Source organism: Myxocyprinus asiaticus, chromosome 8 (assembly GCF_019703515.2).
Source record: "Myxocyprinus asiaticus isolate MX2 ecotype Aquarium Trade chromosome 8, UBuf_Myxa_2, whole genome shotgun sequence".
NCBI lineage: Eukaryota > Metazoa > Chordata > Actinopteri > Cypriniformes > Catostomidae > Myxocyprinus > Myxocyprinus asiaticus.
This window is the reverse complement of record NC_059351.1, coordinates 11978353-11984737: the sequence shown is the minus strand read 5'-3', so window position 1 is coordinate 11984737 and position 6385 is coordinate 11978353.

Here is a 6385-nt window from a genome sequence, read left to right as displayed (position 1 = left end):
AATCACTGCTACACAACAATAAAGGATGCATATCGCTCTGTCCCTAGAGCAGCTTTGGGACTCTCTGATCACTGTCTGGTTCATCTTTTTTCAACCTACAGACAGAAATTAAAATCTGCAAAGCCTGTAGTAAGGACTGTAAAGAGATGGACCAACAAAGCAGAGCTGGAACTACAAGCCTGCTTTGACTGCATTGATTGGAGTGTTTTTGAGGCTGCGGCCACAGACCTGGACGATCTCACAGATACTGTTACATCATATATCAGTTTCTGTGAGGATATGTGCATTCCTACTAGGATTTATTTAACATTTAACAACGACAAACCATGGTTTACAGCGGAACTCAGGCAGCTTTGTCATTTTTATTCAATATATATATATATATATTGTCTATTGTGTATTCTATATATACTTTTTTCTTTTCAATATTTATCTATTTTTAATTCAATTTTAATTATTTTTTTAAAGTCTTGTTGCTGTTTTGTATTGTTGTGTACTGGAAGCTCCTGTCACCAAGACAAATTCCTTGTATGTGTTAGCATACTTGGCAATAAAGCTCATTCTGATTCTGATTCTGATTCTGATTCTTATTTAAAACTCAATTATTGATATCAAAAATTCTTTTTTTACTACTTGAAATTCCAAATTCATTTATCAACAATTCTTTTCTTACTAATAAAAATAGAGATTTTATATCAAGAATGTAATTTCTACTAGTGGAAATGGCAATTTTTTATATCAACAATTGAATTCCAACTAATAAAAATGCTAATTTTTGATATCAGTAATTCGGTTTTCACTAGTGACAATTTTAATTTCTGATATCTGTAATGTAATTGTAACTAGTAAGAAAGTTTTGTTGATATCATTAAATACACTCCAAATTATTGATATCTGAATTCCACTTCCAGATATCAGAAAAACCAAATGTAACATGTTGAAATTAAATTAATGATATCAGAAATTACCATTTTCACTAGTTGTAATTCAATTGTTGATATCAAGAATGAACATTTTACTAGTAACAAGGTATTTATTGATATCAGTAAAGGGAGCTCTACTAGTAACAGTTATTGCCTTGATATCTAAAATAGCCTTTGCAACTAGTGAAAATAGAATTACTGATATCTTTAATGTGTTTTTAACTAGTAAAAATACTGTTATTGAGAAATACAATACAAAATTGAAGAAATACAATTTTAACAGGTAAGAATAGCTATGGTAATGAGTTTATGAATATTAATGAGACCTGGTTTTCCCATGAATCCATTTTTGGCACCAATAGTAGCAGGTTAAAAAATGGAGGGAGACATTCCATGTGGTTAAAAACAGCTCGTTTTTTTAAGTTTTATTTTTATGTTTCAGAAACGGAAAATGAGAATTCATTAAAAATTTTCTTTTTAGTCTATTGTTAAAAATATATATATAATAAAAACAATATTACATTTACATATGTGGCCAGCACTGCAACGGCCCTTTCATCTGATTGGCCAACCCGTGCCATCTTCTACTGCTTTAATCCTTTTAGCCAGAATAACAGTTCGTACCGTTCTGCATATTTGGCTTAATTTAATTAAATATTGTACCGAACTACCACTCACTGTAAACTACACATGCCGTATGCGGAAAAGTTTTGTTGCTGGGCACAAAACTGGTGCTGTTGCGAGGTGTTGTCTCTAATGGACGACTCGTAAGAGATCACAAGCCACATCATATGCTGACTGGGAGTTTAGTCTCATATGTATAATATATAATTTTTATATTGAATAAATTGTATGATTTTGTGCTATATTTGTTTTCATGACGTTTTAATAAATGTAATGGCGAATGAGATTAAGGGAGTACAGAAGGAGCAAGTGTAAATTGTATTCAATCCAACTAACATTTTATAAACTAATACCTTAATGAATGCTGCAATATACTGCTCATTATTCATAAATAAGGGTCGTTGGGACCAAATCACCTTTTTAAAGAGTGCGGGGGACATGTCCCCCACATCCACCGTGACTGCTACACCCATGCTGAAAAAGTCATGTATGTATACACTTTTCAAACTGTCTGATTGCACAATTATTTCCCTTCAAATCCGATTGACAGGTAGAACATTCACCCTACACTCAAAAAATATTTTAGCATATATACTGTGTATAACTGTATATATATATATATATATATATATATATATATATATATATATATATATATATATATACATATATATATACATATATATATATATATATATATATATATATATATATACATACATATATATATATATATATATATATATATATATATATATATATACATACATATATATATATATATATATATATATATATACATACATATATATATATATATATATATATATATATATATATATGGACATTTCTCGATACACATTACAAAATCATACAATGTTATTAAATATAAAAATAATATACACCTTGTGGTGTCGATATGAAAAATAAAAGTGGGGTTTATAAACGACAGAGGAAATGGATCATGGGGATGAATTAGTGGTTCTCTTTTCCCCTTGCATATCCCCTGCGAGGTTCCATACTTTTCTTTTTTGAATATTCATAAGGTACGTAAGGAACTTGTAAGCACTCCTCATTACTATGCACATTTCCAAAAAGGAATTTATGATATCTGAAATGACCATTTTAACTAGTAAAAATAACATTTTAACATGTAAGAATTCAGTTACAGATATCAAGAATTATGTTTTTTACTTTTCATATCAAGAATGTATTTTCAATGACGAGTGATGATGTCATTGTTGATATCAAGAATTCACATTTTTATATCAACAATTTGCACTTCCACTAGTAGAAAATACATTCCTGATATCAAGAATTAGCATTTTAGCTAGTGAAAACTGAACTGTTGATATCAACCATTCATATCCTGTGAATGAATAAAAGCTAAAATGGCTTGCCATATGCAAAGGTAATTACAGTTCAACATGTTATAATTGGGATTTCTGATATCTGGAAATTGATTTCAGATATAAATAATTTGGAGTGTAATTAATGATATCTAAAACGTATTTCTTACTAGTAACAATTACATTACAGATATCAGAAATTAAAATTGTCACTAGTGAAAACTGAATTTCTGATATCAAAAATTAGCATTTTTACTAGTTGGAATTCAGTTGTTGATATCAAAAATTGGCATTTCCACTAGTATAAATTACATTCTTGATATCAAAAATTACATTTTTTACTAGTATGAAAAGAATTGTTGATACTTTATGTGAAATTGGACTTTCAACTAGTAAGAAACTAATTTATGATATCAATAATTGTGTTTTGAATAGGAGTGAATAACATATCTGTGTGAAATGCTATAAGTGAAAATTCAATTATAGATATCAAAAATGAATGTTTTTACTAGTTGAAATTTTGATATCAAGAATGTAATTTCTGCGAGTGATGTAATTTTTGATATCAAGAATTCACGTTTTTACTAGTGTAAATGTAATTATTGATATCAACAATTTACATTTCCACTAGTGAAAATTACATTCTTGATATCAAGAATTAGAATTCTAATTAGTGAAAATTGAATTGTTAATATCAACAATTCATAGCCTGTAAATGAATAAAAGTGAATTCGGCTTGCCATAAGTACTTGTAGCAACACATTCAGTAGATGGTTTGTACAGAGGATATGGGCAACAGTGACTGTAGAAGCCATCTCTATAAAATTTGGTCACTTTTTTTTACCTCAAGGAGCTATTTATGCCTTATCTAACCATTAAAATTAGTTGTGTTGGTGTACTCTGTTCTCATTGTTTCAATGATGTTAAATAACATGTTTAACTTGAATCAAGCCAGTTAGTTTAGATGTTATCACTCAAAGCACATTTTTTAGGTTACCTGACAAAATGATTATTATTTTTTCCATATTTTTATTTTTTTATTTTATTTATTTATTTATTTTTTGTGGTGGGTGCCAGAACTTTGAAGCTCTGAAAAGCATAAAAAGGCAGCATAAAAAGTAATCAATATGACTCCAGTGGTTAAATCCATGTCTTCAGAAGCGATATAACAGGTGTAGGAGAGAAACAGGTCAATATTTAAGTCCTTTTTTAATATAAATCTCCTCTCTCACTTTCACTTCCATATTCTTCTTGTTTTTTGGTGATTTGCATTCTTTGTGCATATTGCCAACTACAGTGGACATAGAGAAGATTTTATGGTAAAAAAAAATAAAAACAAAAAAATAAAAAATGGGACTTAAATATTAATGTGTTTCTCACCTACATCCATTATATAGCTTTTGAAGTCACAGATTTAACCACTGGAGTCTTACAGACTATTTTTATGCTGCCTTTATGTGCTTTTGTAGCTTGCATTACAGAGCTGAGATAGTGTTCTTAAAATCTTCATCACGAGGCAGGAGGGTGAGTAAAAGATGAGATTGATGGGAGAATTCCTTTAAGAGACCATGATCAATTGCTTACCCATGGGCTCTTTTCAACTTGTCTACATCGCCCCCGTGTGTTGACTTCAAAGGTCAGCAGCATATCCTTTTATAACATGCTCTTCAGCTGTTACCTGGCCTTCATCTGCATCTAGAACGGGAGTCATTGATACCCTCAGGCAAAATCATGTGAGTAACTTCTGCTTTTGAAACACAGTATTGACAGTATGTAGAGTTTATCTGACATCAATAGTATAATTAGAAAATACATTCTGCTTAGAAAAAAATTGACATTTCAAATGTATTGTTTAGAGATTCAGAGAACTGTTCACATAGTGATTTTTATGATATGATATGTTTTTATTTTAAATTATTCATGGGTCCTAAAACAAAAACTTCACACTAGGTTACTTCACATGAAAATGACAATTCTGCCATCATGTACTCAACCTCATGTTGTTCCAACCTGCGTTGCTTTTGTGCAACACATGAAGACAATGTTGGAAGAATGTTGACACTGCTCTTTTCCATTTAATGAAAGTGAATGGTGACTAACGTTGTCAGTCCCTAACATTCTGCTAAACATCTCTTTTTGTATTCCATGGAAGAAAGAAAGTCATATGGGTATGGAATAACATGAGGGTGAGTAAATAATGACAATGAATAAATTTTTATTGTCAGGGTGAACTATCCATTTATTTAATAATCTAATAATTTAAACACCACAGAAACACAAATTTTACCTGATACATTAAAAAAATAGACAAGTATACAGTAGAAAGACACTTTGGATGTTATATGCTGTTGTGAAACTCATTCTTTATCAACTGGTAGAAGTGGTTAAAATTAACCTTAAAGTGCAGTAATTGATATGATATTTAAATTGATTCGGACAAAATAAATAGACCAATAAAAAGCAAATTAAGCTTTTAGAATTAGGGCAAAACTTGATGCAAAAATAATTTATGATTGATAAGGTGCACTGTTTTTATGTCATTGGTGTTGTAATGGCAGCGGCCCCAAAATAAATGGAAGCAAATGTTATTTAAATGAAATTCGGGTGCCAGACAGGATTTGGCCTGCCAACATGTAAAAATGTAACCTGGGATAGCGCTCTAAAAAAACACCGATCAATCACTGCAAATATAAGAAACCTTATAAAGCACAGAAATAAAACACAATTATCAATAACTTAATCCTTGGTTTGTTTATTCCAAAAACAACTACCAATCAAACAGATAAATGTTAATGGCAATAGTCCATATGATTAAATAAATAAATAAATTACCATAACAGTCAAAATGGTGGTGAGTGTGTATTTGTGCGTGTGTGTGAGAATGTGTGTTTAGGTGTTTTGGGTAGTGGAATGAGTCTGCGTTGAGTCTGGAGAGTTTGCATGTACCTGGATGAATGAGGCAATAGATGCAGGAGCGCAGAGTAAAAAAAAGTAAGGGAATCCAGGCAGATCAGATGTTCAGGTGTTTTGAGGTAGGGGAATGAATCAAACGACCTTTAGCTTTTGACAGTTAGCTCCAGTAAAACTCTGTAGTAGTAGAGCACTTCGGCGGGCCAGGTTTTTATACTCACGCCACTCCACATCAACATGAGTTGCCTGTTTGGTAGCTCTGTCCCGGTATATAATTCTAGCTACACCATGCTGCAAGAAGCGCTGATTATCAGTCCCTTATTTGGTTTTGTCCTCTCTTCTCCGATGGTGTGTGATAAATCTTATCTGTGATATCCAGATAAATTATGTTTATAGGACACATCACCTTCTTATATATTAACAATAAAATCGATAACACTGATGGTAATTAACCTGAAAATAATGCTCACTTTGATGGTCTTCTTAGGTAACTGGGTCACTTTATGTGTTGATCATACTATTTGAGAACTGTCTTGATTCAGATTCTAAATTCTATTCTATTCATGCATTCTATATATT